We start from the raw sequence: 13,638 nt of genomic DNA on the forward strand, positions 1-13,638 counted from the left end.
TCTATGTATTGCAAGCATTTAGTTCCCTGGGTCACAGTTTAAGGATAAGGGGGAAATCTTTTAGGACTGAGATGAGAAAAACATTTTTCACACAGAGAGTGGTGAATCTCTGGAAATCTCTGCCACAGAAGGTAGTTGAGGCCAGTTCATTGGCTATATTTAAGAGGGAGTTAGATGTGGCCCTTGTGGCTCTTGTGGCTAAAGGGATCGGGGGTATGGAGAGAAGGCAGGTACAGGATACTGAGTTGGATGATCAGCCATGATCATATTGAATGGCAGTGCAGGCTCGAAGAGTCTAATGGCCTACTCCTGCATCTATTTTCTATGTTTCTATGTTTCTATGTTAGGAAGGCAGACATCACTAAAGCCCTTTGTAGGCCAAGACTTTTTGTCTGGGTCGAGTCTTGATCAACAATCTCCCATCGAACTGTTGACTAACATCGAGACCGTTAAATTGCTTGTTCTAGGTCTGGTAGCACTGTGGATCTTGAATATGTACAAAAACAGAATATGTGTGCATAATATTAGCTCTTAATTTAGAGATTAGGACAGGGCAAGCTTTAAACATCAATTTTACTTGCTGGTATAATGATACAAGTGATAGAATAATGGAAAGGGAAATAATGTTAATTGTGTCGTGCAATCATAAGGTCATGAGGAATAGGAGTAGAATTAGGCCATTTGGCTCTCCAAGTCTATTACTGCCATGGCTGATCTATCTCTCCTTCCTGACCCCATTCTCCTGCCTTCTCCCCAAAACCTCTGCCTATACTAATCAAGCAATAATAGCTTATTGACATGAAACTCACATTTGCTACTAATACATAGATTTTTTTAGTTTCTCCTTGCAAGGAATTGTTTTTTTTTAATGGGAAACAACTGGTAGAATTAGGAGGGAAAGTATTGTAAATATTGTAAAGTGAATATTGGAAATAGTAGCAGCTCTCTGGAATTGAGAGCTTCAATTGACGCAAATACCAACAGTAATCTAAAAATCCTTTTGATTCTCCAATCCTATAACCAATTGTGTGGTTGCAAGCAGTTTTGCACCATATGCTCAAGAACTCCAGGCAATTGGATAACATGAATCCAAACCACATCCCTGGAGTTAGGAATTTAATTTCTTATAATTAAATAAATCTGAAATGGAAATCCAGGGCTGTTAGTTAATATGTGGTCATGTGAACCATGCAAATACCAGATTGTCCTCCAGGGAAGGAGAGCTGTTGTCCTTACCCAGTCTGATCAAAAGGTCTTATCCTATCTCAGCCTTATCCTAGGAACAAATAAAGAAAACATGTATGAATACATTTCTGAACTCTTGTCCTTAAGAATCTTAATTATTTTGAAGAAATCGCCTAATTGAATATAAACTCCGATAAAGAAGCAGGTAAAGCAACTGATGCAGATAATTAAGTGCCCACTGTTCTAAATAAAATTGTTTGTCAGGAGAATTGGAAAACAACGATTGTTTACATAAAGAATCCACAGCGCAGCTGAGGTGATAAGGAAAATATTATTTGTATTTTCAACGATCCAATATTAAGATGTATTACCTGGCCTAAATCTTAGCATACGACTACAGGTGCTCGTCACGGGAATACAATAGTGAAAGCCCTCAGCTTTTTGATCCTTGTCTTTCATGATAAAATGGAGAGATTTTCATCATATATGAGGCTTATACCAGACCTGGAAATATTTGTTTTTAAGAACTAAAATGGGGCAGAGAAAATTGACCATGTGCCTAAGGTAAAGAATCATCCATAATCTATTTCCAACTCTGTCACATTACAGGTCACTATTTTGTTTTCCGGCTTAGAAGGTCATTTTACTAAATCTGCTTCCTTTACTCTGTGCTTCCCATAAACTACACATTTGTAACACACACCCCCCCCCCCCCCCCCCCAAAAAAAATATTTAAAAAAAAAACTGGCTTCTCACTCATAGAAGCAGCCCCAGCACTTGGTGAACGTTCCATCGTGTGATGTCACAATGCCCAATGCTCAAAGACATTCTTGCCATAGAGGGAGTACAGAGAAGGTTCACCAGACTGATTCCTGGGATGTCAGGACTTTCATATGAAGAAAGACTGGATAGACTCGGCTTGTACTCGCTAGATTTTAGAAGATTGAGGGGGGATCTTATAGAAACTTACAACATTTTTAAGCGGTTGGACAGGCTAGATGCAGGGAGATTGTTCCAGATGTTGGGGAAGTCCAGAACAAGGGGTCACAGTTTAAGGATAAGGGGGAAATCCTTTAGGACCAAGATGAGAAAAACATTTTTCACACAGAGAGTGGTGAATCTGTGGAATTCTCTGCCACAGAAGGTAGTTGAGGCCAGTTCATTGGCTATATTTAAGAGGGAGTTAGATGTGGCCCTTGTGACTAAAGGGATCAGGGGGTATGGAGAGAAGGCAGGTACAGGATGCTGAGTTGGATGATCAGCCATGATCATATTGAATGGTGGTGCAGGCTGGAAGGCCGAATGGCCTACTCCTGCACTTAATTTCTATGTTTCTATGTTTCCCTCTCCTCACCCCTCTCCCTCTCCCACCCATCCCTCTCTCCCCCCATCCCCCTTCCCTCTTTACCCCACCCCCTTCCCTCCACCCCTCTCTCCCCCACCCCTTTCCCCCTACCCCTCTGTCCCTCTTCCACCACTCCCCCTACCCCTCCCTCCCCACTCTTCCACTTCTCTCCCCTTACCCCACCCCTCTCCCTCCCCCACCCCCTCTCTCTTCCCCTCCACTCTTTCCCCTCTCTCCCCCCACCCCTCTCCCCTCCCTCCCACTCTCTCCCCTCCCCCACATCTCTCTCCCCATCCCCCTCTCGCACCCCCTACCCCCGCTCTCTTTTCCCTACCAAATCTGTCCCGTTTCCTCCTCCTCCTCTCCCCTCCCTCCCCTCTTCTCAACCCCCCTCCCCCCACCTGTGTGTTTGGGGGGTGGTAAATGTGAGTGTGATGCCGCAGCCCCGCTCCACCCTCACAAACGCCGTTGGGGAAACAGACCCAACGGGTCTGCACTTGGTCTAGTTAATATATAAAACTGTGCACCTGCTGGCGTCCGTCCGTCTGGCTGCCGGCCGCCTTTCCTCCTTTGATTCCTTGCTACGCCGAAACCAGACAAAGAATCGCCGAGATCTTTTCCATTTCGGTAGAGATTTCACTTTTCTTTCTAAGTATCCACTCCTGATTACATTTCGTCGTGTTTATGTACACATTTTTAATCAAATCCTTCTCTCCCCCCCTCCCAATATTAAAAAAAAACTGGCTTCTCACCCATAGAAGCAGCCCCAGCCCCAACCCCAGCCCCTGGTGAACGTTCCACCATGTGATGTCACAATGCCCAATGCTCAAAGACATTCTTGCCATAGAAGGAGTACAGAGAAGGTTCACCTGACTGATTCCTGGGATGTCAGGACTTTCATATGAAGAAAGACTGGATAGACTCGGTTTGTACTCGCAAGAATTTAGAAGATTGAGGGGGGATCTTATAGAAACTTACAAAATTCTTAAGGGGTTGGACAGGCTAGATGCAGGAAGATTGTTCCAGATGTTGGGGAAGTCCAGAACAAGGGGTCACAGTTTAAGGATAAGGGGAATGTCTTTTAGGGCAGAGATGAGAAAAACATTTTTCACACAGAGAGTGGTGAATCTGTGAAATTCACTGGCACAGAAGGTAGTTGAGGCCTGTTCATTGGCTATATTTAAGAGGGAGTTAGATGTGGCCCTTGTGGCTAAAGGGATCAGGGGGTATGGAGAGAAGACAGGAACAGGATACTGAGTTGGTTGATCAGCCATGATCATATTGAATGGTGATGCAGGCTCGAAGGGCCGAATGACCTACTCCTGCACCTAATTTCTACGTTTCTGTTTTCCCTCTCCTCACCCCTCTCCTTCCCCCCCTTCCCCTTCCCTCTCTACCCCACCCCCTTCCCTCTCTATCCCACCCCCTTCCCCCTACCCCTCTGTCCCTCTTCCGTCACTGCCCCTACCCCTCTCCTCCTCCCTCTCCACTCTTCCACTTCTCTCCCCCCTTCCCCCTCCACTCTCCCTCCCCCACTCTTTCCCCTCTCTCCCCCCACCCCCCCTCTCCCCCTCCCTCCCTCCCCCCTCCCTCCCCCTCCCTCCCCATCCAACCCTCCCCCCCTTGTCTCTCTACCCATCCCCCTCTCTCCCCCCTACCCCCCCGCTCTCCTTTCCCTCCCAAATCTGTCCCGTTTTCCTCCTCTCCTCTCCCTCCCTCCCCTCCCTCCCCTCTCTCATCCCCTCTCCCCCCACCTCTGTGTTTGGGGGGTGGTTAATATGAGTGTGATGCCGCAGCTCCCCCACTCCCCCCGCAAATGCTGTTGGGGAAACAGACCCAATGGGTCTGCCCTTAGTCTAGTCTGTCTTTGATTCCTTGCTACTCCGAAAGCAGACGCAGAATCGCCGAGATCTTTTCCATTTCGGTAGAGATTTCACTTTTCTTTCTAAGTATCCGCTCCTGATTACATTTCGTCGTGTTTATGTACACATTTTTAATCAAATCCTTCTTCTCCCCCCCAAATTTCAAAAGAAAACTGCTTCTCACCCATAGAAGCAGCCCCAGCCCCAGCCCCTGGTGAACGTTCCATCGTGTGATGTCACAATGCCCAATGCTCAAAGACATTCTTGCAATAGAGGGAGTACAGAGAAGGTTCACCAGACTGATTCCTGGGATGTCAGGACTTTCATATGAAGAAAGACTGGATAGACTCGGCTTGTACTCGCTGGGTTTTAGAAGATTGAGGGGGGTTCTTATAGAAACTTACAAAATTCTGAAGGGGTTGGGCGGGCTAAATGCAGGAAGATTGTTCCCGATGTTGGGGAAGTCCAGAACAAGGGGTCACATTTTAAGGATAAGGGGGAAATCCTTGGTGGTGCAGGCTCGAAGGGCCGAATGGCCTACTCCTGCACTTATTATCTATGTTTCTATGTTTCCCTCTCCTCAACCCCTCTCCCTCTCCCCACCCATCCCTCTCTCTCGCCCACCCCCCTTCCCTCTCTACCCCACGCCCCTTCCCTCTCTCCTCCCCCCGCCCCCCCCCCCCTACCCCTCTGTCCCTCTTCCACCCACTCCCCCTACCCCTCCCTCCACACTCTTCCACTTCTCTCCCTCTCACCCCACCCCTTTCCCTCTCTCTTCCCCTCTCTCTCCCCCTCCCCTCCCCCCTCCCTCCCTGCCCCTTCCCCCCTACCCCTCTGACCCTCCCCACTCTTCCACCTCTCCCCCCCCACTATCCCTCCCCACTCTCCCCCTTCGTCCACACTATTCCCTCCCTCCACACTCTTCCCTCCTTCCCCGTCCCCACCCCCCCCTCCTCCTCTCCGTCCCCATCCCTCCCCCCGACATCTCTCTCTCCCCTCCCCATTCCTCTCTCCTCCCCCCTCTCCCTCTCTTCACCCCCTCTCCCTCTCCTCCCCCTCCCATCCCGCTCTCTCCCACTCACCTTCCCTCTCTCCCACCCTCTACCCCATCTCCCTCCTCCCCTCCCCCCCCACACCACTCTCCCCCTCCCCCATCCCTCTCTCCTCCCCTTCCCCCACCCCTCCGCCTCCCTCTCCTTACCCCTCTACCTCTCCTCTTCCCACCCCCATCCCTCTCTCCCCCACCTCCTTCCCTCTCTCCCCACCCCCTTCCCCCCTCCACACACTTCCCCTCCCTCCACACTCTTCCTCCTCTCTCCACTACCCCCATACATCTCTACCCCGCCCCTCTCTCCTCCTCCTCCTCACCCTACTGCCCTCCTCCTCCCACGCCATCCCTCTCTCTCCCCCACCCCCTTCCTTCTCTATCCCACCCCTTACCTCTCTTCCCCCGCCCCCTTCCCCCTAACCCTCTGTACCTCTTCCACCACTCCCTCTTACCCCACCCCTCTCCATCTCACTGCCCCCACCCCTCACTCTCCCCCTCCTTCCCCTCTATCCCCACACCCCTTCCCCCTACCCCCCTCTGTCCTTCTTCCATCACTCCCCCTACCCCTCTCCCCCTCCCGTACCCCACTCTTCCACTTCTCTCCCCCCTTCCCCCCTCCACTCTCCCTCCCACTCTTTTTCCCCTCTTTCCACCCACCCCTCTCCCCTCCCCCTCCCCTCCCCCGTCATAGGCGCACAAATAGGCCATTCAGCCCATTTGGTCTACCCCGCCATTCAGTCTTGGCTGATGTTTCTTTCCCTCTCAACCCCATTCTCTTGCCTTCTCCCCATAACCCATGAAACCCTTATTAATTAAAAACTGCCTTAAAAATACCCCATGATTTGGCCTCCACGGCTGTCTGAGGCAATGAATTCCACAGAATCGCCACCTTCTGACTGAAGAAATTCCTCCTCATCTCCTTTTCAAAGGTGCATCCTTTTATTCTGAGGCGATGCCCTATGGTTGTAGACTCTCCAAACAGTGGAAACATCCTCTCCACATTCACTCTATCCAGGCCTTTCACTATTCGGTAAGTTTCAATGAGGTTCCCCCACAACCTCCTAAACGTCAGTGGGTACAGGCCCAGTGCCATCAAATGCTCATCATATGTTAATCCATTCATCTCTGGGATCAGTCTCATAAACCTTCTCTGGACCCTCTCCAACATCCTTTCCCAGATATGCCCAAACTGCTCACTATACTCCAAATGTAGTCTGACCCGTGCCTTATAAACTCTCAACATTACATATCTGTTTTTATATTCTAGTCCTCTCAAAATAAATACTATCATTTGCCTTCCTTACCTTCTGATTCAATTCAATTCAATTCAATTCAATTCAACTTTAATGTCATCGCACAAATACAAGTATCAGTACAACGAAATGCAGTTTTGCGTCAGTCCGTAGTAGTTGTACATAAAGAAAAAAAAAAAATAGAAAGAGAGAAGATACAGAATAATCAAGAAATACAGAATAATTAAACAATGGGGACGGAGGGACCAGAGAAATCTATCGTCGGGACTCCGAGTTCAGCAATGTGATTGTGTTGTTGTAGAAGCTGTTCCTCATCCTACTAGTACGTGACCTGAGGCTCCTGTACCGCCTCCCTGATGGGAGGAAGGCAAACAGTCCATGGTTGGGGTGTGAGGGGTCTTTGATGATCTTCCCAGCCCATCTCAGACACCGTTTTCGGTGGAGGGCATCCATGGCAGGGAGCGGGGCACCGATGATGTGCTGCGCGGTTTTCACCACCCGTTGTAGTGCCTTCCTGTCCGCAGCAGTGCAGCTGCTGTACCATACCGTGAAGCAGGTGGTCAGGATACTCTCTATGGTACAGCGGTAAAAGTTGGTCAGGATCCGGGGGGACAGGTGGGCTTTCTTGAGCCTCCTCAAGAAGTAAAGACGCTGCTGTGCCTTTTTGATTTGCAGATTAACCTTTTAGGAATCCTGCACCAGCACTCCCCAATCCCTTTGCACCTCTGATTTCTGAATCCTCTCCCCATTTAGAAAATAGCCTATGCCTTTATTTCTACTACCAAAATGTTGGTATACCTATATTTTGTTTGGATTTGTAACAGCATTAAATGCAGTCTAAGCATGTTGAGTTCCCTCCTGCAAGGCCATCATTGCGTGTATTTAGAACTGAGTCATGGCAATACTATATTTTTTGTGGGAGAAAGGGTGTAGCTGTGGCCTGGTGCAGCCTAGGCAAGACAGTGTCTAAAGGGCAGCACAATGTCGCAGTGGAAGAGCTGCTGCCTATCAGTGTCAAAGACTTGGGTTCAATCCTGACCATATGTGTTGTCTGTATGAAGTTTATACTGTCTCACTGTGACCCGTGTGGGATTTCTCCAGATGCTCCGGTTCCTTCCCACATTCCAAAGGTTTGTACGCAAATTGGCTTCTGTAAATTGCCCCTAGTGTGTGTAGGGTGCAAAGGTGGGATAACATAGAGCTAGTGTATGGGCGATTGGTGATCGGCATGGGCTCAGTGGGCCTTAGGCCTGTTTCCAGACTGTATCTCTAAAACAAAAAACATCACAGTAATACAAATTTGATGCCAAATTCCATGTTTCAGCCAACACCTTTTAATCTGTACAACTACACAAGTTCAGCATCAGAATGGATGTGACCTTCGCCCCATCCAACCTCCATGGCTCTTTAAAGTAGCTGGGAGTTCAACAACTGGTGGATTTCTCTCCCTGATTGTTCTCAGAGTTTTCCAACGTAGCTAATATCTGTAGAGTGAATAATTTTATCTTCTGCAAAAAAACATTGCTCTTATGCATGATCAGATTAGTTGATGCTCCCTGTAAGCAGAGCGTCACTGGGAGACTGAGGAAAGGTCATGAAAAGGAAGCAGGTGAACAGACATTGGGGAACGCTGTCAGAAAGGGGCCTCACCAACCTAGAATGTTAAATTAATATTTCTTCCAACGGTAGGTTGGTGAGAAGCGGTGTGTATGGGGGAATAAAATGTGGTGGAATAAAAAATTGGGACTAATGCGGGATTAGTATACAAAGGGAATATTTTTTACATAAACAGTGGAGGGTGCCTGGAATATGCTACCAGGGATTGTGGTGGAGGCAGATATGAGAGTAGCATTTTAGACATTTTTAGATAGGCTCATGAATAGGAAGGGAATGAAGAGATATGGATCACATGCAGGCAGAAGACATTAATTTAATTTAGCATCATGTTCAGCACGGGGATTGTAGGTCAAAGGGCCTGTTCCTGTGTTGCACTGTTCTACATTTGGTTTTATGAGGTTGTCATAGACTCAGTGGGCCAAAGAGTCTGTTTCTGAGCTGTATCGCTTTTTGAATATTAAGCTGAATATCACAACAAAAATTATGAATAAGCAAGATACTAAATACTGCTGTAACAGTGGGATAGGCAGCAATGTAATTTGGGATGTAATGTTAAAATTGTACATGGCATTGGTGAGGCCAATTCTGGAATATGGTGTACAATTTTGGTCGCCAAATTATAGGAAAGATGTCAACAAAATAGAGTACAGAGGAGATTTACTAGAATGTTGCCTGGGTTTCAGCACCTAAGTTACAGAGAAAGGTTGAACAAGATAGGTCTTTATTGTTTGGAGCACAGAAGGTTAAGGGGGGACTTGATAGAGGTCTTTAAAATTATGAGAGGGATAGACAGAGTTGACGTGGATAAGCTTTTTCCACTGTGAGTGGGGAAGATTCAAACAAGAGGACATGATTTGAGAATTAAGGGACAAAGGTTTGGGGGTAACATGAGGGGGAACTTCTTTACTCAGAGAGTGGTAGCTGTGTGGAATGAACTTCCAGTGGAAGTGGTGGAGGCAAGTTGGATTTTATCATTTAAAAATAAATTGGATAGGTATATGGACGGGAAAGGAATGGAGGGTTAGGGTCTGTGTGCAAGTAGATGGAACTAGGTGAGAGGAAGTGTTCGGCATGGACTAGAAAGGGCGAGATGGCCTGTTTCCGCGTTGTAATTGTTATATGGTTATATGGTTATAACTCTGGAGGACATAGGTAGGTGACGTTTCGGGTCAGGACCCTTCTTGATCCCAAACCAAACGTCACCTATATATTTTCTCCAGAGATGCTGCCTGATCTGCTGAGTTACTCCAGCAATTTCTCTGGTAAACTAGCATCTGCAGTTTCTTGTTACTATAAATTTCATTCCGACTATCATACGTTCAGGCATGGTTAATAAAATTCTCCGTTGTCTAGGGGAAATAAATCTTAGCTGTATATTTTTCTTGTTTCTGTTAATATCGTGCAAAGCGGAGTCAAGCTCAGGGTGGAAGTTTACAGATCATTGCATTCACTGTCCTCTGTTCCAAGTGATTGTGAGACTATCTTAGATACATCTTCCCTGGAGATTCGGAAATTGTTGAGGTGAATTCACTTGTTGACAAACAGAATTGAAATATGCAATAACAGGTGATGATGGTGCATGATGAACGGGAGCTTGCTCTCTGGTGCATTATCTTGTGATCCTCCATAGTTATTGAGGGCAAGAATCCAAACATCCGCTGACTTGTTTTTGAAGCCATCAAGGATAGCTGCAACCATTGCAGGAAGTGCCATTTGAGATTTTGTGGCTAATGACAATGCATTTGCACAGAAGGTCATCAGCCAAAAATATTAACGCTCTTAGTTTAGTTTAGGGATACAGCGCGGAAACAGGTCTTTCGGCCCGTGTCTGCACCAAGCAGCGATCACAGCACTAGCCTACACACATTAGAGATAATTTACATTTATACCAAGCCAATTCATCTACAAACCTATACGTCTTTGGAGTGTTGGGGGAAACCGAAGATACAACCATACAGGCAACATGTCGCGGGGTGACCTCTCATGACCATAGGAGACTTCTCACGAGCACACAGTCCGTATGGTCGTGACAGGTCTCCTATGGTGGTGAGTGGTCTCCAAAGAGTCGTAGCTTCTTTCTGGTCGTAGCTGAATTTTCAACATGTTGAAAATTTCGGCGACCTATCACGGGTGCGGCAGTCGCCTGTAAAGGCCGCGTACGTGCGACAGGCCCTTAAGGCAGCAACTCTACTGCTACGCCACCGTGCCGCATGTATCTCTCTCACACTGCTGATGTGATCTAAGGTGATGAGATATTGCAGTGCTTTTTAGCATTTATGCTTTTAATGTTGATCACCTTAAACAAATTTACCGATTATTCTTCCTGAACTTGGATATGACCTTATACAGATGGTTAACAGTTAATTGCAGTTGGGCATTGAGAGAATGTTAGCTTATGTGGTTTATAAATACAATCTTAACTGCAGGAGCATGCAAGGCTTCATTGTTGGATCAGGCTGGAATGAACCTGGAGCTCGGGGATAAATATGACGGGCCATGATGCTATCGCAAAACTCCATGGGGACAGTGGTATTGTAATTAGTTAAGGCAAACACTCAAGGCATCTGGTTAGCACATGTGTTCTTTGTGCATTACTGGTGTTATTGAGGTCCCCTGTGACATCTTGGAATGAACTTAAAGTGCAATAGTTCAAGCAGTAGCAACCTTGACAGTCACTGGGAATGTTCCACCTGATCAGAGGTGGCTTGCAATAGGTGACTTTCATAGTCTCTCCCTGGTGAATCTTCATTCAGCCATCCATAGACTTTTTCTCAGATAGTCCCAGCAAGTGCAACTTTCTCATCTATACAATTAGGAATGCAATCACAGATGTTCAGACTCCTCCTCACATGTCGTCTGATATGAAAGGCATGCCCTTCCAATGTTTTCTCCATGGAGTTAAATAAAGAGTGATTCCTACAGGAGCATTTTTCTTTAGGTTCTGTACTGTAGGCTTCGGTTGGTTTAAAGCCCTTCACATTAAAAGTCTTGACATTAAGATGGAATACACAGAGGGGCAATGAATATGTTGCCTCAGGTGTTAATTCATCCAGAGAGTTGTGAATCTGTGGAATTCTCTGCCTCAGAAGCCAGTGGAGGCCAATTCTCTGGGTGCTTTCAAGAGAGGGTTAGATGGGGCTCTTAAATATAGCAGAGTCAATGGATATGGGGAGAAGGCAGGAAGGGGGTACTGATTGTGGATAATCAGCCATGATCACAGTGAATGATGGTGCTGGCTCGAAGGGCCGAATGACCTACTCCTGCAAATATTGTCTATTGTCCTTGCTCCTCTTGGAGATGTGCCGGGGCTAATATAAGTTTTTAATATGTTTGAAACTGAATAACTGTGTTAAATGTCAATTGAGCAAGATTGACAGTGTTTAATATGTGTTTACAACAGCTATTCCATTATTCTAAGGTCTGGTGAATGGAAAATTGAGAAATAATTTGATTATACGTTTTTATCCAGTAGCTCCCTTTGAAATCTCAGCAATCGTTATTTACCATAAACCCTTTATAGGTTTGTCCAATAACCACTTTTTCAAAGGCTTCAAATCAAACCCAATGATATCTAATTAAATCCAAACAAACTTGCAACAATTTGACACTTGAATTCAATACATTGTCCACATTCAGATCAAATGAACAATGACAGAATGACTAAAATGTCAAATTTCCCATGATTAGTGAACAGATAACATATTAATAATTTCACAGCCACCACCACTAACACAAATAACAGTCATTTAATCACTAGGCTATTGTTTTGAAATTGGAAGACTAAAATGAATGAAAAATGTAACATACGAAAATCAAATATGATTCTCCTTTAAAAACAGTTCATGCGGAAAGTGATATTTTTGTTTACATAACCACATCTTCTGCTCCCGTAAACCTGCTCATTGTGTGACATCTGGAGATATGGAATAGTGAGCTTGTTTTGCTGGCAACTTCAAGTTGACACCTCCTCCTGCTGCTTCAGAAATATATAAATATAGCCAACAGATGTATTTTGGTGTTGTAGTGTAGAGCTGTACAGTTACAAATGACCACAGGCAGGGAATAAGAACTGGTAGGCAATTTCACGTGATACAAAAAATCATGCATACTGCATTTTACAACCATATTCATAGATAGATAGATAGATAGATAGATAGACAGATAGATAGATAGATAGATAGATAGATAGATAGGTAGATAGGTAGATAGATAGATAGATAGATAGATAGATAGATAGATAGATAGATAGATAGATAGATAGATAGATAGAAAGAATTGAGAAAGTATTGGGTTAAAATGAACTGCAGACTGTTATTTACATGTCAGTGTTTTCTTGAATAAACGATTCAGTTAATTCTCGGTGTAAGGTAATTGCATGCCATTTGGTGAAGCCTATAATCTAACCTTGCTAGATAAATGATAGAGCCCAATCCTATGAACCTCGCTGACAATGGATCAATATCAAATTTATAGATCTCTTTTTAAATTAATTCATTTCAAAGTTCCCAATCTCATGTTCTTCATTATTTAAGAAAGGATATGCTTGTGATGCAAGAGTTTGTTTGCTGGATAAACTGCCATGATGAAGGGATCATCTTAGGAGGATGGCGTCAACGATTAAGCCTGCACTGTCTTGAGTTGTGAAGATTGAGAAGCACCCTTTTGAAACACATACAACAGCTAGGCATCTTATCAGCAGGGGTAGACACAAAATGCTGGAGTAACTCAGCGGGACAGGTAGCATCTCTGGAGAGAAGGAATGGGTGACGTTTCGGGTCGAGACCCTTCTTCAGACTTTATCAACAGGGATGTTAGGAGGATGTTTCACCTTTTATCAGCAGCCACTGAACATTGTCTGATGAGTCAACCTATAAGGTTGAGATGGAGAGAAATTTCTTCTCATAGGAGGCCCTAGATTTCTCTACCCAGAGAGCTGTGGACACTGAGTCAGTAAATATATTCATAACATTTTAGCATGCTGGAAGACTCAACTGTTTTTGGGATTAGGTAGGAAAGTAAAGTTGAGGCAATGATTTGATCAACCATGATCTTCTAGATGGACAGAGATGCTGCCTGACCCACCGAGTTACTCCACCATTTTATGCCTATTTTCGGTGTAAACCAGCATCTGCAGTTCCTCCCTGCACATGTTCCCGACGGATGTTGCCTGACCCGCTGAGTTACTCCAGCACTTTGCGTCTTATTTTTGTATACCAGCACCTGCAGTTCCCGGTTTCTACTTTTCCATCTTCGAAAGAATATTAATTTTGACAAGAAAGCTCGTGGGGCTTAAAATTTAAATCTTGTTTCGCTGTCAGAATATTCTGT

Source organism: Leucoraja erinacea, chromosome 14 (assembly GCF_028641065.1).
Source record: "Leucoraja erinacea ecotype New England chromosome 14, Leri_hhj_1, whole genome shotgun sequence".
NCBI lineage: Eukaryota > Metazoa > Chordata > Chondrichthyes > Rajiformes > Rajidae > Leucoraja > Leucoraja erinaceus.